The sequence below is a fragment of the Manis pentadactyla genome, chromosome 3 (genome assembly GCF_030020395.1).
Source record: "Manis pentadactyla isolate mManPen7 chromosome 3, mManPen7.hap1, whole genome shotgun sequence".
NCBI lineage: Eukaryota > Metazoa > Chordata > Mammalia > Pholidota > Manidae > Manis > Manis pentadactyla.
In genome coordinates this window covers 93,309,173-93,330,996 of record NC_080021.1, presented here as the reverse complement: position 1 = coordinate 93,330,996, position 21,824 = coordinate 93,309,173, and the positions used below count along the sequence as shown (strand labels likewise).

Below are 21,824 nucleotides of genomic sequence, written 5' to 3'. Positions count from 1 at the left end.
TACAACTGCACAGTATTCTGCTCCTCTTCTAACTCCTAAACAGAAAGTATTTAATAAAACCTCAAATGTCTATTTCTGAGGTAAAACCTCCTGCGCTACTACCCTGATCTTTAAGCCCTCATTATTTCGTACTTGGACCACTGCACATGGTGAGAATAGTCTTTTTGAAATGTAATTCGGATGTGTCACTGGTCAGTACCCTCCAGTGGCCTCATGTCACTCAGAGAAAGGTCCTGTGAAGCTGACGGCTATGTTTCAGTCACCACACTATTCAGCTACCCAGCTGCTTCCACTTTGACCTTCTAACTGGCCCCCTGCTCACTCCTGCAGTGCCTATAGCACTGTGACACACCTGCCCCAGAGGCTCACGCTGACCCTTCCCTCCTGGAACGCCACCAGGTGAACGGACCTCTGTCCGCGTGAGGCCTCAGCTGCCCACCCTCTCTCTGACACTGCGAGTCCATGCCCTACCCCCACCGGGCTCTCCGTCCTCCTGACCCTGCTCTGTATTTTCTTTACATACACCACCATCTAATACAGCACATCATTCACTAGTGCATCAGAGTTTTCTGTCTAGGTCTTCCCATTGATATGGAAACTCCATGAGAATGGGTTTTTAAAAAAATATATCAGTTTTTGACTAATAAACCCCATGCTCTTAGACCAGGTCCTCACAAATGGAAGATTCTCAAAATATATTTCAAGCAAATATTTTGCTTTTAATAAATGTTCTTCTACTGTAAGACCAAAGAAAATTTAGTATTATTTTTCACTCTGGTGATAAGCAATTCAAATGCTCAAAGAAAACATACATACACACACACACACACACATACATATACATATGTTTCAAGATAGTTTTACACTTTTAATGTTTTCCTATTTCCTTCATTTTACAGCACTGGCTTCCATTTTTGTTACTTTATTAAATATTTAATTTCTGTATGACTTGGAAAAAGCAACGCAGAATCCTTGTATAAGATTTTCTTTCTCTTGTGAAAAATACAGCTTGTTAACCAGGTTATATTTTCCATTTACTCTGTAATACTGGAGAGACATAGTTTCAGACTATAAATATTTTCTTTCTGTGTTGTCAAAGGTCACAAATGCACTTAGGGGTAGTTATTATGGCTTCACTTGTATTTCAGTTCTACACACGGAAAAAAGAAACAACTACTGTTGCCTGTTAAATTTTTATCCTTACTATTCAGTTGTATTATTCTAATGCAACAGCTTTATTTGCTTTTACTTTGGTTGAATATACTCTTGTAAATATCAAGCTCTATCTTCTAAGGTGATTCAGGAGCCACTGAGGATCATATAGAAATCCTCTCTTAAACATACATCTAAGCAGTGGCTTTGTTTCAGTTTCCTTAACCAACCTTAAATTTCAGTAACTAGGTCACGACTGGTATTACCAGTGGTTGTACAGACTCCCACTGGTGGGCTCTGGAGGACTGTTTTTCATTTATCTGCATTTTGACCTCTCTGGCCAAGTGTGCAGTTCTGAAGTAGTGGTGGGGAAGGGAGAGCACACCAGCCTGGCACTGACTGGGGCAACAGATACCAGAGTCACTCCGGCCACACCACATTGTTATAGCCCTGTTCATTCCCAGAGCGCTTCCTCTTTCACATATAATCTGTTAAAGAAGTACTTCCATCTGGACTGTACAGATAAACACTTGTTCATAAAACTTGTAGCAAGGCTGGAAGGAAGGATGAAGTTGGAAAAGTGATATATGGAACCAGATGAAAATCTAGACCTATATTAGCATCTTCCTTAACTTCTTCCAAATCTCTGTACTTCTTTAATTATTCTAAATCTTTGTACTAAATCTCCCTACTATTTTCTCAAGTGCTCTCTGCCCATTCACTACCATGACCAGGATTTCACCCTCCAGGGCAAGGGTTGGCAAATTTTCTCTGTAAAGGGCCAAATAAATATTTTCAGCTTTGAGGAACATATGACCTGTGACAGAGCTATTCAATTTTCTCATTTTGGTGTGGGAGTAGCCACAGATAATTTATCCATAGAACAGGGGTGACTGTGTTCTAATAAAACTTCATTTACAAAAAAAAGGCAGCAGGCCAGATCTGACGTGTAAGTCATAGGTTGCTGACAAGCTGTTGGGCAAGAGATCTGGGGTAAAGAGCAGGGTCTGGAGGAGAGGGATAGCAGATACTGTCTATGATCAGCAGTTCACAAAGCAGACAATCCTTTTTAAAAAAATATATGTATTAATGTATGCTCTATGATAGGGAGAGTGAAACTGTTTTTAAAAGTTAAACCATGAAATGCTTACTATTACTATTAAAACTTACAAGTTAGTTGCAGAACACGCTAAATATCTCATTTAATAAAATGGGAAGTGTGAGTGGAAGAGGCATGGGCATCAGCTTTTAAAAAACTGAGTCTTTTCCCCAGTCACACTCTTATTTCCAAAAAATATTAAATTCCCTCTGACTTTTAATTTTCAGTGGCTTCTAATGTTATAGGCTTCTCTGACCACCATCCTTGATGTTTTTCATAAAATGATGAAGAATATTAAATAATGTTGCAAAGCCTTGTTAAATTTTCCATCAATGCTCAGTTATTTGCTTGTCTATCAATAGAGTACCTCTGGCAATACCCATAAGAAGCTGGATACACTGGTTGCCATTGGGGAGGGACAAACGTAACAAGGACACTATTTTTCACTGACTGTCTTTTGCATTATTTCAATATGTATGGGTAACCTATTCAAGAACAGAATAAAAGAAAATAGGTGTTATGATCTAGTTCAGATTTTGATTTATAACCAACAAGCAACCTGCATCAATCAAGAAGTATCTGATCCTTTGTTAACGAGTTGGGCAATAGGCACAATCTCACCTATTAAAAAGGGCCATTTTATTAAGGCTATTAGCAAATTTTAAGCAACATATACCATCTGGTAATCCCTTTTAGGTGGTTCTGGGCAAGGTGAAAGTATGCCTGTGTGCTCTTAAAAAGGAATCAGATATCTGGAGGCCAAAGAAAAGTATCTCCACTGGGAAATCTTGTCTGTTTCTGCTGTGGCTGTGACTTCTCTGTGCTGTCTGTTTTAGACAGAGTGACCTGTTTTTAGATGTTGAAATAAAACTGACATCTGTGTTTGCAAGAATATTTGATGGCTATTCTCCATTTGCCAAGAGTTTCCAACATCTTTCTTCTTCTCACTATTAGCTTAGAGACAAGAGGGTAGAGAATATACCGTTTCAGAAAGCATAATTTTGTTGCGAGGATAGTGCAGTTTCTTCAGTATGAAGAGCTGCCAGCACCACTCTAAGTGTTTGTAGGGCAAACACCATTACAGAAAATTAATTTGCTGAAAAACAAACATAGCTGGGGAATTTTATGTAGTTTGCCTTTTCAAAGAACAGTGACTTGAACGGTCACTCAGAAACATGCAATTCTCCTTGTCACATTTATTTATTTCCTACAATAAAAATAATATACATTCATTTTTTTAAAAAATTGAAAAATGCCAAAAGGTATAAAAAATCACCTATAACTCCACCACCAAGAGATAACCACTATTAACATGCTGATGTTTCCTTCTTATTTTTTCTATGCACATTATTTTTTAAACAAGTCAACACAATTCCATCTTTGAGTCAACTTATTCTCTCAGCATCTGCTCTGGTCACAATGGGTGAACTATCCTTAAGAGCGAAGGCCGGCTCTTGTAGGTGGACATGTGTTTTCTCCAGGACTTGCTGCTATAATACTGCCCTTGAATATGCATCATCAACCTCTCCCTCTATCAGCATACAAATGCACTCTAGTATATCCCATCTTTAAAAATCCCTTTCATGCTCCACACCTTCCAGCTACTGCCCCATTCCTATTACAGCTGAGCTTCTGGAAAGACTAGTTCATGTTTTTCATATTTTCTTCATCTCTTGTCTCTTCTTAATCTCACCCACTGGGGCTTCTTTCCACCCCCTCTGCTGAGATGGCTCTTGGTGAGCTCATTTGAAGAATATCCTGTGTCCAAACTCAGCATTACTCTATTGGCCTTGAGTTTTCAGCAATATTTGGCAGAGTCGAAGATTCCCTCATTCTGGAAACGCTTGATTTATGTGGCCTGCCCCCAACCACATCCCCCTGCTCCTTCTCCCTCGAGGGCCATGCTCCCTTGTTTCCTCTCCACTGCCAGGTTCCTAAATGTTGGTGTCACCCAGAGCTCTGCTTTGGGCCCCCTTCCCTTCTCTTTCTAAACACTCATATTCAGTGACCCCACCCAGCGTCATGGCATTAAATACCTCCATATGCTAATTACCTATAAAAACTACCCTTAACATGAATTTCTCTCTTGGAGTCCAGACTCCTATATCCAACTGCCTCCTTGGTAACTATTCCATGTTTAATTGGCCTATCAAATTTAACATCCCCCAAACAGAATTCATGACTACCCTCCACCCTATGTGAATAAACACAGGAGAATTACATCATCATCCATGTACAGGGAACAATACCCACATTCTAGGCTGGGCTTCCCAGGTAATATTTTATATATATATAAACATAAATACAAATATATACTTTTTTTCCTTGAGGGGAATTTGTGATAGTCGAATCTATATAAAAATCAACTAAGAAATAATAGTATTTTACTTTAATTTCCATTCCCAAGACTGGAATTGCCATAGTTAGGTATTTATTTATTTCCCTTTCTTTCCTTCTTTTTGAGGAAAACACTGGGCATTTTGACTTCAGATTTTTCAATTAAAGAAAAAGCCCAGCTATATTTATATAAATGTATAAAATTCTAGCTGCAAAGTGAATCAAAATCTTCCACAAACTAACAATTTGTTAAATACAGTACGTACCCCCTCACCCTTTTTTTTTTTTTTCAGAGATTACAGAACTAAATAGGGAAGCAAACAAGATTAGGGCAGCTGAACAGCCAGAGATAAAGCTTTCTGTGCCTGGCCGTAAGGAGTGAGGGACATGTCATTTTGAATTCTACTCAGAAACTGAAATATTGTTCTCTAAACCTTGACTATTACCTTAACATTTTCTTTCCTCTTCCCCAGCAAAAATATGGTTAACTTTTAGCTATTTAAAGCACAAAATTTTCCAGTAAATTACTCTCAATAGACTTATCACTAAGGCCTTTGATATGAGGGTAAAATGTACATAGAGGATTACAAATGTAAAGGCATTCAGGGAAATCAGCTGCTCGGTCTCCACTCAACTTGGGTGTTTCATGCATCTGTTTTGCTGCAAAAAAAATTAGTTTCATTCACACTCAGTGTCCTACCTCCCATTGGCACTACAGAAATCAACAGTGAATGTACTTCTATGCAAATGGGTCTTTCCTTATGGTGACAATACAAAAAATGGATGCAGTCAAATCCTAGGCTATTGCTAATTTGAAAGAAAAGAAACAAATAGTCAACATTGTACTATTTCTTGCAACCTTTATAAAGTAGGTTAAGGCTCTTGATAATTTCTTAGGTTATTTTTTCTTTCCAGGACAAAAATTTTTTCAAGACTAATGCCTTTGAAGAGAAAGGTCAAAAGATGCACATGCAGAATTTTTGAGGAATTTGTGTTCTTTTTAGAAACACATGTTGTATTTTGCTCTGTATAAAGTAAGTATACTGTTGGGTAAATAGCATTTTAGCCAATGAAATCAAATGTGGTAATTTTCAGTTTTAAACAAGGATTTGAGTCAGTTTAATATAGTTAAAAATAGGTAAATGCCATCATTAAAATAATGATTTCCAGAACATCACTAGAAGCACTAACATTACAGGAATTTTGGAATCTGATATAAACTTTCAGAATTTGTAAAGTGGTCCTAATATCTGATAAAATTTAAATTTCCTTGTGAGTAATTAGCATGTTTTAATACTAAATGCTAATGAAAAACATCTTCCTTTGAATGATGCTGAAGATACCAAGAAAATTACATAAATTGGTCACATGAACTTCAGCGAAATGTCTTGAGATTTCATCCTTGTATAGATTTGCTGAAATCATTTTTATGGGAAAGTACCAAGGATAATGTTTTTCAGGCTAAATTAGGACCCAGATCATAAATAATGAGCCAGGGACAGCTTTTTACTGTACCCAATTCTCTACTTGTACATAGCTAACATCACAGATGGTAATCTATTCTGCGTTGTTAAACAAATGTATTCAGATTTTTCCCAGAGTCCTGATCCACAGTCCACACTGCCCAGCTCCAGGAGCACCATTAATGTGGGGTCTCTGCTCCAGGGTGAAAGCACTTATGTGGAATGTGAAATGAATGGTACTTCCTGGAGTCGTATAGTATGGACCATCTCAGAACACTTATGGGCACCAGAAGGATTATTACACTAGCAAATTTTGCTGGCTTACTGCCATCACATGCTACTGTAGGACTCCGATCACCAGTTTTGTGAGTATTAACTTTTACTACTAGTGAGGAACACAGATATTAGTAAAAGTGCTGGTTTGAAAATCATAGTATCTGATTTATGGCCCAGGGCTGGTCATTAGTTGGCTATGGAATTGGCTGGATTGGATTTCTCTAGGCTTTAATATTCTGACCTCTAAAATAAGGAACCTTTCCACAAATAATAATCTATGATTATATGTCATTCTCTGGAGGAAAAAGAGAAGGCAGCATGAAATAGACAGGAATTGAACTAGGTGTTGAAGACAAGTGGATTCTGGCCCCAGCTCTTCTGATAACATGACAGGACCCTGTCGAACAAGCCTTTTTTTTTTCTTTCTTTCTTTCTTAATCTGTTTCCTCTAGTGACATGAGTCAACAGAGGTGGAAGATTCTTATGAGTGTGATGGTTCTATACTCTGTTTTGTTTTGTTTTGTTTTGAAGCTTCAATGTAACTTACTCCTAGGAATTATTTACAGCTTCTCAGTTCAGTTTAGTAACTCTCTTTCTGTTTATTTGAATTCCTTTATTTATTTGCTGCATAGGAGCAGAGATATTCACAATGGTTTTCTGCAAGGAGTGCTTATTCAAAGACCTATCCATACAAAATTCCTGTAAGAGACCATGTTTGGAAGCTATGTAGCTCCTCTCTGGGAGCTTTTCCAGAAGAGGAAGGAGTAAAGACAGGTGTAAGGGAACATCTCAGGGGGAAGGGTAAATTATCATTTCTTTCCAGATTTCCTGGTCCTAGAGGGGCCCTTACCACAGTCCGAGTTCTCTGAGTTCTCTATCTTGGAAAGGCACTGCCATCAGCTTGTGCCTTGATGGGACCTTTTCTCCAGATTTCACATAGACAATTACTTTACCGCCTTGTTTTGGCCAAGATAAGATTGGAATTTTCCAAAATGCAATTTACTTAGAATATAAGCATGCATGCACACACACACACACACACAAATTACAACACTCCACAAAAAACACAGAAATAACGTATCAATATAATATGTTGCATTATACATTGTAATGAATATTGTAACCAGTGTTGCTCATGTGAAACTTTCATAAGATTGTATATCAATGATACCTTAATAAAACTTAAAAAGAGAAATATATATCAATAGATTCCTCATCTTAAAATACCCAGATATCCAAACACTAGCCACTAACTGCCTTGACAATCAACCAGCCCTGCCTCCCACCCCCACCTGCATCCCCTGATTTTAAATTTAAGAAGAAATATTGGGAACAAACAAAATGCATACAGAATCACTACTGCAGTCTGCCTCGGTATAGCCATGGTTCACCTTTTAGAGCCAATGAAAAGACAGCAGAGTGGGACACAGGTAGCTTCAGGGTACCTCCTAGTGTAGGCTGTCAAGAACACAGTCAAACCACTCAGGCTGACTTTCAGTGCTGTCTGTAGTCTGGTCTCTGCATTTCTCTCCAATCCTATTTATGAGTTCTCTGTTGGATTAAATGCTTGCCTTTCTGTGGGTGTATCTCCTGACTTTCATGGTTTGGCTCCAGCATTCTTTCCAGCAATTATATTCATCTGGTGGTAACTCTATCTTCACATGACAAAATCCTGTTTATTCCTTGCAGTGCTGATTCAAAGGCCATCTCCTGGATAAGCTCCCCTTCCCTGCTAGTGGAAATATGCTCTGCTTCTTCTGAACTCCCCCAGGATGTTATTTATATTCCTTTTATGGGACTGGAACGTCCTACTTTGTGTAGTGGCTATCTACACGCTTGTCTTCTTTCTTTTCTGAAAAGGAAGCCTCTGGTGTGCAGACTCTAGGGATGCCATTCTGCCAGACACTGTGTGGGGCCTGATTCAGAGCTTTACACAATGGCCTCAATAAATATTGAGACAACACTGGTGTGTTCTCAACTCATGATTCCTATGGTAGCAAGGATTATATCATAATTGATACTGGATTGGGTAGGGGACATATGACATTTAGTCTTGCTATGGTCTGGAAACAGAGAGTAGGAGAGAGGAACATGTCAAGATAACCCCAAGAGTTCTGGATGCATTGTTGTGCATAAATAAGAAAGGAAACAAATAATTGATTTTGGTTCTGCCAGCTTAAGTTCAATTTTAGACATGTTGAGTTTGAAGTCTTTGAAATAGTCATATGGAAATGGGAATCAAAAGGATGGTTATATAAGAACAGCCAGGACAGCATTTGAAAAGCCGCATATGTTAAAGGAAAGGAGTAATGTTCCGAAGAATAATTCTCACCATGACACAGTCACAGCCATTAGAGAAAAATTACCTTGCCCAGAAAAGAGAAAGCAAATGAGTCACAAGTTGTATTGCACTGAAAGAACCCTATTATCACTGCCTATGATAAATGATTTCTTGGCTTTCTCCATTCACTTTTTTTTTTTTTGGTAAAATCAGAATCCCATTCAAGTAAATTTATATTATATAATATCCCACACCTAAATAAAGAATTGACAGCTTGAACTGAGCACTTTTAGCCCCTTATGGCTGGACAATATTTAGTTTGTCTTCCATTTGTTAATCCTTTGAGATTGTCTCAAAGTTGCCTCAGATCCTGGTCTGAAGACCATGTATGCTGAGACAACTGGAGTGATTACAACAGAACTACAGATACAGCCAGTATTTTTGGCCTAAAAAACTATGTCTGAATTACTAAATTCTTATAAATATTCCTTTTTGCTTCCATACAATTACATGCAAATATAATTTATACATGTCAAAGTTAATCACCACTAGCATATCGAGGGTATCAAGTAAAATATTCAAGTGATTTCTCTTTCTATATAAATCAAATTTTAAATGATAATGTGTTAATAATGTAACTACCACAAAAAGCTATTTTAACTTGGAGTTTATCACTCAGATTCTAGGCTAGGTTTTTCCATTACTACGAGGAGTGTAAGTCATAGCTGTGAAAATACTTTTAGGTAAATGTTCAAGATATGTGAAAGAAAGAATTTTAGGAACCAGTTTACATATTTTACTGAACAGGTATTCACTGCTTCAGCAGCTCAAAATGCCCTTCCTCTGTGGTGAGAAATTCCCAGATGCTTGTAAGGACTCTGCCTCACACAGGAACTGGAAGTGAGGGAAAACCAGTATTTCTCACTACATTTTTTTCACCTGCACCATGGGCCTGTCATCTAAGCTTGGGGATTACATGGTCTTGTATGGAACCTAGAATCTCGAAGGAGGGACCCAAAGCTCAAGGTCAGTTTACAAATATTTGGTAGTGGCTGTGCATTCAAGAAACCAGTGCTGCTATAGCAAGTGCAGGGAGGGTGGGCACCAAGGCAGCCTCTTACCAGGCTGGTGCTCAGGGAGCATATCTAAGGCACCCTGCTTCCTCTGCTTCATGCCCAAGCCTGGCTCTCTGCCTTCTTCTCGGTTCTCTGAGCCACCCAGTAATTTTCACTAAATTGCTTTTCTTCTGAAGTTGGCTTGTATTTATTCTTTTTAGTTAAGAATGCTGAATACTACATTTCAATCACAAATGACTCTTATGTATTCCCATTAAATCAGATAACTGAAAACTGTAAGAGTGGATTCAGGAGTAAAACTTTAAAAAATTTTATAATTCAGATTTCTCACTGATTCAGTCTTACATTCTAACATTGTCAATTTCAGCTCCTGAGGGGAAAAACATGTTCCCATGGTTTGAATATATTCTAGAAGCAACTGCAGCATGCATACGCATCTTGAATTTTCCAAACAGTTGGGTAAGTTATGAGTGACTTGTTCTATTCAGGCCTTGCCTTAAAATAGGAAGTTCTTGTATCCATTCCTTAAAATAGGAAGTTCTTGTTCTTCCAATGCCTACCCTCCCCATTACAGTTCCCTGGTATAGTTGACCCTTGCACAATGCAAAGGTTAGCATGCAGCCACAAACCCCTTTTACAACTGACTCCCCCAAAACATAAGTACCCATTACTTTTGACTGGAAGCCTTACTGATAATATAACGAGTCAATTCACACACATTTTGTATGTTATATGGATTATATACTGTATTCTCACAATAAAGTCAGCTGGAGAAAAGACATGTTTTTCAAATTGTCACAAATCTTCAAAATACTTTCCATTATATTTATTGAAAACAACACAACTATGAGTGGGCCTGTGCAACTCAGAACTGTGCTGTTCAAGAGTCAGCTGCAGGAAGGCAATTTTAAGGAAGGAAGATTAAAATGTTATGCATGATTGATTTTGTTATACACTTCTCTATATTCTATATCTTCTAAATTTCTTAAAAATAAACATATATAGGAGCCAAAATTAAATAATTTGGAAGAGTGGAACAGTAATGTGTTGAATTCAGAAATGAGACAAAATTAGAAACATGAATAAACAGGAAAAACATAGGAGAGGATGTGGAAATAACTATAAAATGGCCTAATGCAATCAGGTGCCCATAATAAAAGTCATTTCCTAATAGTACCTTAGCCCACTGAAAAGTATTTCTTAGTTTACATTAGATTGTGCCCAGTGGTGATTGTAATTCACACATTCAACATGACTATTAATTTAAAACTATGCAAACTACCAAAGGCATTCTTTATCAGCAGGGATAGCAAATCACCAATGAAATTATACACATTTGTCCCAAAAGAGATTGTGAATTAGACAATATAAAATATCAAGAATGGAGCCTAACTTAAAAGTTTTTAAATAAAAAAAGAGAGAGTGTTGAGCCCTGCTGAAGGAGAAGCCAAGATGGCGGCATGAGTAGGGCAGCAGAAATCTCCTCCCAAAACCACATATATTTTTGAAAATACAACAAATACAACTAATTCTAAAAGAGTGACCAGAAGATACAGTACACAGAGAGGCTACATCTACATCTGCAAGAACTCAGCACCTCACAAAGGCGGTAAGATACAAGCCACAGCCTTGGCAGGATTCAAGCGCTCCCCCCACCCCAGCTCCCCAGCGGGAGGAAAAGAGTTGGAGCAGGGAGGGAGTGGGAGCCCAGGACTGCTCAACACCCAGCCCTAGCCATCCTCACAGGGAGCGCAGACACACACTGCGTGGTGTGTTGGATATTAGGGAAACAGAACAGTAAAACGTGTGAGAGGGTCCCCACAGCTGACGCCCCTGAGACAAAAGAAAAGCAAGTGCTTTTTGAAAGTCTTAAAGGGACAGGGGCCTCACAGCTGGATGGTAGCAGCGTCACGGCACACTCAGCCCAGCAGCTGGGAATCCCGGGGAATTCCAGGTGTCCTAACCCCTTGGGCAACAGCACAGCTCTGAAGCCCCTCATGGTGATAAACAGCCTCCTATACATTCTCCCTCTGGTGAGGATCCGTCATAGGAGGGGAGCAGCCACGGGAGACACTGTGCCCACAGCTACCGCCCAGAGCCTCCTCCACAGCCGCCTGGGCCAGACTAAGAGGTCCTGCTGGCATGCAGCAGCCCAGCACAGACACAGGAAGCTGGGACAGGGAACGAAAGGTCACCGTTCTTGCAAGAGAGCACACCCAGCACGGCTGCCCCTCCCCGCGGGATGCTGGGCTGCCCAGACGGCTATTCCACCTGCAGCAGCTCAGGAAATAAAACTGGAAGCTGCTCACCATGTGTGGGATGTTTTTCTCCCAGCTGACACACATCCCAACTGCCTACAACTACCTCTATTGCCATGAAAAGGCAGAAGACTTGGATCCAGTCCAGGATTACCCAGACAACCCCTGAGAGGGAGCCTGGGGAGATAGATTTAACCAATCTTCCTGAAAAAGAATTCAAAATAAAGGTCATAACCATGCTGATGGACCTGCAGAGAAATATGCAACAGCTAAAAGATCAAGTTAGGAGGGAGAATATAGAAATAAAACAATCTCTGGAAAGACTTAAGAGCAGACGGGATGAGGTGCAGGATGCCATTAATGGAATAGAAATCAGAGAACAGGCAGAGGCAGAGAGAGATAAAAGGATTTCCAGGAATGAAAGAATATTAAGAGAACTGTGTGACCAATCCAAACGGAACAATATACGCATTATAGGGGTACCAGAAGAAGAAGAGAGAGAGAAAGGGATAGAAAGTATATTTGAAGAAATAATTGCTGAAAACTTCCCCAAACTAGGGGAGGATATAGTCTCGCAGACCATGGAGGCCCACAGAGCACCCTACACAAGGGACCCAAGGAAGACAACATCAAGACACTTAATAATTAAAATAGCAATGATCAAGGACAAGGACAGAGTATTAAAGGGAACCAGAGAGACAAAAAAGGTCACCTACAAAGGAAAACCCATCAGGGTATCATCAGACTTACAGGCCAGAAGAGAATGGCATGATATATTTAATGCAATGAAACAGAAGGGCCTTGAACCAAGAATACTGTATCCAGCATGATTATCATTTAAATATGAAGGAGGGATTAAACAATTCCCAGACAAGCAAAAGTTGAGGGAATTTGCCTCCCACAAACCACCTCTACAGGGTATTTTAGCGGAACTGCTCTAGATGGAAGCACTCCTAAGAAGGCTAAATAGATGTCACCAGAGAAAATAAAATCACAGCAAAGAAAGCAGACCAACCAAATACTAACTAAAGGCAAGAAATAAAATCAACTACTCACAAAAGCAGTCAAAAGAAACACAAAAGAGTACAGAATAAAACACCAAACATATAAAGAATGGAGGACAAGGAATAAGAAGGGAGAGAAATAAAGAATCATCAGACTGTGTTTATAATAGCTCAATAAGTGAGTTAAGTTAGACAGGTAAAGAAGCTACCTTTGAACCTTTGGTAATCATGAATCTAAAGCCTGCAATGGCAACAAGTACATATCTTTCAATAATCACCCTAAATGTAAATGGACTGAAAGCACCAATCAAAAGACACAGAGTAATAGAATGGATAAAAAAGCAAGACCTATCTAGATGCTGCTTACAAGAGACTCACCTCAAACCCAAAGACAGACACAGACTAAAAGTCAAGGGATGGAAAAAGATAACTCATGCAAACAATAGGGAGAAAAAAAGCAGGTGTTGCAGTACTAGTATCAGACAAAATAGACTTCAAAACAAACAAAGTAACAAGAGATAAAGAAGGACATTACATAATGATAAAGGGGTCAGTCCAACAAGACGATATAACCCAATACAGGAGCACCAACATATGTGAAACAAATACTAACAGAATTAAAGGAGGAAACAGAATGCAATGCATTCATTTTCGGAGACTTCAACATACCACTCAGTCCAAAGGACAGATCCACCAGACAGAAAATAAGTAAGGACACAGAGGCACTGAACAACACACTAGAACAGATGGACCTAATAGACATCTACAGAACTCTACACGCAAAAGCAGCAGGATACACATTCTTCTTAAGTGCACATGGAGCATTTTCCAGAATAGACCACATACTGGGCCACAAAAAGAGCCTCAGTAAAGTAAAAAAGATTGAAATTCTACCAAAAAACTTCTCAGACCACAAAGGTATAAAACTAGAAATAAATTGTACAAAGAAAACAAAAAGGCACACAGACACATGGAGGCTTAACAACATGCTCCTAAATAGTCAATGGATCAATGACCAAATTAAAATAGAGATTAAGCAATATATGGAAACAAAAGACAACAACAGCACAAAGCCCCAACTTCTGTGGGATGCAGCGAAAGCAGTTCTAAGAGGAAAGTATATAGCAATCCAGGCATATTTAAAGAAGGAAGAACAATCCCAAATGAATAGTCTAATGTCACAATTATTGAAATTGGAAAAAGAAGAACAAATGAGGCCCAAAGTCAGCAGAAGGAGGGATATAATAAAGATCAGAGAAGAAATAAATAAAATTGAGAAGAAGAAAACAAAAGAAAAAAATCAATGAAACCAAGAGCTGGTTCTTTGAGAAAATAAACAAAATAGATAAGCCCCTAGCCAGACTTATTAAGAGAAAAAGAGAATCCACACACATCAACAGAATCAGAAATGAGAAAAGGAAAAATCACAATGGACTCCACAGAAATACAAAGAACTATTAGAGAATACTATGAGAATCTATATGCTAACACGCTGGAAAATCTAGAAGAAATGGACAACTTCCTAGAAAAATACAACCTTCCAAGATGGACCAAGGAAGAAACAGAAAATCTAAAAAGACCAATTACCAGCAACAAAATTGAATCAGTAATCAAAAAACTACCCAAGAGCTAAACCCCCAGGCCAGATGGATTTACCGTGGAATTTTATCAGACATACAGAGAAGACATAATAAGCATTCTCCTTAAAGGTTTCCAAAAAATTGAAGAGGAGGGAATATTTCCAAATGCATTCTATGAAGCCAGCATCACTCTAATACCAAAAACCAGGCAAAGACCCCACCAAAAGAGAAAATTACAGACCAATATTCCTGATGAACATAGATGCAAAAATACTCAACAAAATATTAGCAAACCGAATTCAAAAATACATCAAGAGGATCATACACCATGAACAAGTGGGATTCAGCTCAGGGAAGCAAGGATGGTACAACATTCAAAAATCGATCAACATCATCCACCACATCAACAAAAAGGACAAAAACAACATGATCATCTCCATAGATGCTGAAAAAGCATTCAACAAAATTCAACATTCATTCATGATAAAAACTCTCAACAAAATGGGTATAGAGGGCAAGTACCTCAACATAATAAAGGCCATATATAACAAACCCACAGCCAACATTATACGGAACAGCAAGAAACTGAAAGCTTTTCCTCTAGGATCGGGAACAAGACAGGGATGTCCACTCTCCCCACTGTTATTCAACATGGTACTGGAGGTCCTAGCCATGGCAATTAGACAAAACAAAGAAATATGAGGAATCCAGATTGGTAAAGAAGTCGTCAAACTGTCACTATTTGCAGATAACATGATACTGTATATAAAAAACCCTAAAGACTCCACACCAAAACTACTAGAACTAATATCGGAATTCAGCAAAGTTGCAGGATACAAAATTAACACACAGAAATCTGTGGCTTTCCTATACACTAACAATGAACTAGCAGAAAGAGAAATCAGGAAAACAATTCCATTCACAATTGCATCAAAAAGAATAAAATACCTAGGAATAAACCTAACCAAGGAAGTGAAAGACCTATACCATGAAAATTCCAAGACACTCTTAAGAGAAATTAAAGAGGACACTAACAAATGGAAACTCATCCCATACTCCTGGCTAGGAAGAATTAATATTGTCAAAATGGCCATCCTGCCTAAAGCCATCCACAGATTCAATGCAATCCCTATCAAAATACCAACAGCATTCTTCAACGAACTGGAATAAATAGTTCTAAAATTCATATGGGACCACAAAAGATGCTGAATAGCCAAAACAATCCTGTGAAGGAAAAATAAAATGGGGGTGATCTCGCTTTCCAACTTCAAGCTCTACTACAAAGCCACTGTAATCAAGACAATTTGGTACTGACACAACAGAGCCACAGACCAGTGGAACAGAATAGAGACTCCAGATATTAACCCAAATATATATGGTCAATTAATATTTGATAAAGGAGCCATGGACATACAATGGGGAAATGACAGCCTCTTCAACAACTGGTGTTGGTAAAATTGGACAGCTACACGTAGGAGAATGAAACTGGATCATTGCCTAACACCATACACAAAAGTAAATTTGAAATGGATCAAAGACCTGAATATAAGTCATGAAACTATAAAACTCTTAGAAAAAAACATAGGCAAAAATCTCTTGGACATAAACATGAGTGACTTCTTCATGAATATACCTCCCCGTGCAAGGGAAACAAAAGCAAAAATGAACAAGTGGGACTATATCAAGCTGAAATCTTCTGTACAGCAAAGAACACCATCGACAGAACAAAAAGGCATCCTACAGTATGGGAGAATATATTCATAAATAACAGATACGATAAAGGGTTGACATCCAAAATATATAAAGAGCTCAAGCACCTCAACAAACAAAAAGCAAATAATCCAATTAAAAAATGGGCAGAGGAGCTGAATAAACAGTTCTCCCAAGAAGAAATTAAGATGGCCAACAGACACATGAAAAGATGCTCCACATCGCTAGTCATCAGAGAAATGCAAATTAAAACCACAATGAGATATCACCTCACACCAGTAAGGATCGCCACCATCCAAAAGACAAACAACAACAAATGTTGGTGAGGTTGTGGAGAAAGGGGAACCCTCCTACACTGCTGGTGGGAATGTAAATTAGTTCAACCACTGTGGAAAGCAGTATGGAGGTTCCTCAAAAAGCTCAAAATAGAAATACCATTTGACCCAGGAATTCCACTCCTAGGAATTTACCCTAAGAATGCCGCATCCCAGTTTGAAAAAGACATATACACCTCTATGTTTATTGCAGCACTATTTAAAATAGCCAAGAAATGGAAGCAACTTAAGTGTCCATCAGTAGATGAATGGATAAAGAAGATGTGGCACATATACACAGTGGAATACTATTTAGCCATAAGAAGAAAACAAATCCTACCATTTGCAACAACCTGGATGGAGCTAGAGGCTATTATGCTCAGTGAAATAAGCCAGGTGGAGAAAGACAAGTACCAAATGATTTCATTCATATGTGGAGTATAAGAACAAAGAAAAAAACTGAAGGAACAAAACAGCAGCAGAATCACAGAACCCAAGAATGAACTAACAGTTACCAAAGGGAAAGGGACAGGGGAGGATGGGTGGGAAGGGAGGAATAAGGTGGGGGAAAAAGAAAGGGAGAATTATGATTAGCAGGTGTAATGGGGGGGCACGGGGAGGGCTGTGCAACACAGAGAAGACAAGTAGTGATTCTATAGCATCTTACTTCGCTGATGGACAGTAACTGTAATGGGGTTTGTGGGGCATACTTGGTGATGGGGGAAGTCTAGTAAACATAATGTTCCTCATGTAGTTGTAGATTAATGATACCAAAATAAAAAACAATAATAATAATAATAAACATATATATAAACTATAATAAGTAAAAAACATACTCCATATTATAAAAACTAAACATAGTAGTTTATTAAAAATCCAAACAGGAAGTATGAATAAAGATATTAAAAATGCTTTGAGGGTATAATTTAACTAGGGAAAAGGATACCAACACGTAATAGTACCAAAAAGTCTTTGAACTTTTGTGTTCTTTTTAAAGTCTCAAATCTAAGTTACCTAACTTTACAGAAGAGCAGAAAATACAAGACCTATACCAATACTAATCATCTACTGAAGTTTACATTCTTTGTTCTGATGAAATTGCTTCAAAAATGCTGTCAGTGATTTTTACTCCTATTGGGATACAACCCAACATATGACATTCACTTTTCATACAAGTACCCCATTTTCTCCAAACCCCAGAGTTCTTTTCTTACCTTAACAATTATTGCATTATAAAACTACTCAGAGTCTTTAGATGTTCTTTAGATTTTTGGAGTCAAGATATGATTTGATTACCGTTTTCTGTGCCCAACTCCTATCCACACATTGATGAACATCAATGAATTCCATGAGTTGTTTTTGCAGCATTACATCTTTGCCATCAATTTGAGTAATGAATTTATGCTGTAAAAGATCTGACACTATTGGGCACTTTTCATAATCTTTAGTCAAGCACCTGCACTGGCAAAAAAAGAACATGCAATTATTTGATAAGTTAGAGTTTGAAATTGGTTTTCACATTCCTAAAAACTGCTCTAACACAAAAGAGCAGTGCTCCTCACAAAGCTCAACCCAAGGAGCATATCTGAAAAGATGTTAAACTGAAATACAATGAAAGGAATATTTGTGAAAGCGCACACATCTGTGGGTGTGAGTAGGCTGTAGTGACACAAACTTCCAACTGAACGCTCCGTCCCCAGTCTCTCAGCAAGCATTCTTGCAGAGTGATAATTAAATTTGGTCTCTACCAGAGTCTCCTTCACAAGCCAGTAGCTAAATATTAGCAACAATCAAGTCATTACAGTTTTCATGCTTTTCAGCTTCTCTTCCCAAATGCTTTTAAAGGCTTCTCAATTGATGTAGTTTTCCTACATGATAAAACTGATAACACATTTGAGAAGACTGATGTGCTGAGGATGTTTAAATTCCATGTCAGTAGATGTTTTTGGAGGTCAGACAGTAGATGTTCTACAGCATATCACACTTAATAGCTTCAACCAGAGCAATGGTCATGAGAAAAGATATGGTGAGTGAGAGCATCTGAAACAGCATCACTGAACAATTTAAGGATGTTGAATTAGCTGTGACAGCTGTCTTCAAATATTTGGAAAAGGGTTTAGATTAGTTTTCAATGATCACAAGGGACAAAACCTAGGATCAGTTGGTGGAATTAAAAGAGAAATATTTCAGGTCAGCATATGGAAGAACTTTTCAACTGTGAGGCTTATCAAAGATAGAATGGGCTGCATTGGGAAGTGTGGTCATTTTTATTAGGGATGATTAGGGACTGACTGGACGGCCACTCAGTGCACATGTTCTAGAAGGATTTACACTGTGGATAGGAGTTGGGCCCAAATATATTTCCAATGCCTTTTTAACCCCGAGATTCAGAGGATTATGAGAAAGCTGGTCAGCTAGGCTGCCATTTGGGGATATAGAAAAAGAAAAAAAGAAGAAGCTCATGCCTTGACTTGAGCAGTGACATTTCTTATCTGTTTTGTTACTCCTCTTAGGAGGACAATTTGGTGATTAATTTTTGGAGCTAAACAAAAAAGATACTTCCCAGGGATGCTAAAATATGCCAAAGAATTGGATGATAATGTCTTAAGATAATAAGTGCTCTTAGTTTTCATTCAGTTTAACAGAATGTGTCAGTTTCAGATATCTGTAGCACTTGTGTCAATGTATCAGCTGTCATAAACTAAATCATTTTATTCAAGTAAAACTTTATCGAATGGCTGATGAGTATGGGCACTCTAGCACTGTAGTCACAGCAACAAGTAAGGCATGTTCAGGCCTCTGAGGTTGCTTATGGTCTATTTGGGGAGAAAGACACCTAAACAAGGAGTTAAGTAAAAATGGCCATACTACCACTGGAAGAGAAACAAAATACAATGATAGCACACAGGACTGAAGACTGACTGCCTGGAGGAAATCAGGAACTGTTTCTCACAGGTGAAACTCTGTGAAACATGTCAAAGTCACCACGTGTCACTGAGGATCTGCGTGGAAGGATCTGCAGACATGGCGCCTGATTGTGAATCATGGGGAGCCCTTCCGTTACCAGTGATTCTCCCAAGGGATCTGTGAAATTCGACTGCAGTTTACTAAATATTCTGTATTGTGTGGTACATACAGTAGTCCCCCATATATGAGGTTCTGCTTTCCACAGTTTCAGTAACCCATGTTAACCATAGTCCAGAAAGAGACCATCCTCTTTCTGACACATGTGGTCAGAAAGTCAACAGTAGCCTAAGGCTAGTCACAGTGCCATGTCATTCACCTCATTTCATCTCATCATGAAGGCATTTTATCACCTCACATCATCAAAAGAAGGGTAAGCATAATACAGTAAGATATTTTGAGGGAGAGACCACATTCATACTTCTTATTACAGTATATTGTTATAATAGTTCTATTTTATTGTTAGGTATTGTTAATCTCTCACTGAAATTTCTATATTAAACTTTTTCATTGGTATGTATGTTTAGGAAAAAATATAGAATATAGAGGGTTTGGCACTCTCTGTAGTTTCAGGCTTCCACTAGGGGTCCTAGAACAGACCTCTGGCTGATAAGGGGACTACTATACTCAGTAATATATTGGTAAGTGAAATCTGAAAAAAAATCCTAGCAGATTATCAACCTTCCTTGGGTTTGCACAACCCTAAATCTAAGCCTCTTGTCTTTATAGTAATACAAAGATATTCTTGGTAGAAAAACCAATGATGACAGCATGGATGGGTATTGCCAGTACCTTTTATCTTTGCACTTTCTACAGTGCCTGAGTAGTGTTTGACACACCAAATCTTAATGTCTCCTCTCCCTCATTTACAGCCTGGGGTAATCCCTTATCTTTTTTTTAAGGTTAAGACATAATAAAGATTATGAAAAAAAATTTGTGGGCAGATATTTAGAAATGGTTGTCTCATAGCTTCTAGTCAATTTTTTGTAAGCACTGCACTTGTGCTAAATATTTGTCATATTAAAATGTTCACTGAATCTCAAATGTACAAGCATCTTATCAATATCATTATCTAATTCACTGATTGCAATGAAAATTCTCTGATTGTAATGAGAATTAGTAACAGATAAATGAGGGATTAAATCACTGAAAAAAGTAAATGTAAGTGAGCAGGTGGGAGATGCTAAGGGCATAACTGCAAAAAGCAGGTGGACAGAAGATTGTGTTCATGGATGATGAAGCATCTGCAGAAGCATAGCCATCGTTAAGCGAATAAACATGACCCCAGGATCATTATTTGAGCAACAATGAATTCACTGAACCTTCAGAAGCCTCTACAAATGCTTCTTTTGAAGAAAATAATGGAAAGCTCTGGGGCAATTTAAGAGGTAAGAAATAAGGAGGAGATTTAATAGACAAGAAATTTAGTAGATAAGAAATAAGGAAGAGATTCAGAAGCATGGAGGAATTGTATTTGGCACATGTCAAAGTTCCAATGGGACGGTATCTCTGATTTTTTAAAAAGACTCTGTTGTTTCTCACTTGCTGATGAAGTCATTGAATTCTGCTGACCATATCTCAGGCTGCCTTAGTTTTGGGGGTGGATTCCTAGAACAGTGAGAATCAGAGTTGGATTGTGCACATTGGTCAGTCTGAAAAGTCAGAGGCAGAGGCAGCCAGGTGCTGCGAGGTGTAATCAAGCAGCACCATCATTTCCCAGTTCAGACAGATAATTCATTATTAATCATTCTTTATATAAAATGACAGATTCCTTGTTTCTCCAAAAGCATTTAATGTATGACGCAATTGAGAACAGTGTAGCACAGAGAAGGCACATAGTGGATCTGTGGCATCTTACTACACTGATGGACAATGACTACATTGAAGTATGGGTGGGGACTTGATAATATAGGTAAATGTAGTAACCAAATTGTTTTTTCATGTGAAACCTTCATAAGAGTGTATATCAATCATAAAAAAAATGTATGACCCAATTTTTCTAACTGATAATTTTTTTCTTTTCTTTTTTTTTTTTGTAAAGGTAATCCTTTATTTCACTTGTTTCTCAGACATTAGTGAAGTTCCTACTAGCTGCCAGGCGTTTTACTGGGTTCTGAGGTTACAACAAAGAATGAGACAAACTTTTCCCTTAAGAAAGGTACAGGTTTCGTACGGCAGAAGACCTAATTATAACTGGATGTTATAAAATATCAAGCAAGTGCTGTGACGAGTACATAACAGGCATTTTGGTAGCACTCAGAAGGGGCACCTAACTCTGTAGTGGAGGAGAGGCGGTCAGGGTCTGGGGTG

At 38.3% G+C, this 21,824-nt stretch overlaps 1 protein-coding gene across 1 annotated transcript in view; it reads right to left on the bottom strand.

Moving 5' to 3' along the window:
- LOC118913910 (serine/threonine-protein kinase TAO1-like) overlaps positions 1–21,824 on the bottom strand; it is a 232,030-nt gene that overhangs the window by 168,791 nt on the left and 41,415 nt on the right. The gene's annotated exons all lie outside the window — the stretch shown is intronic.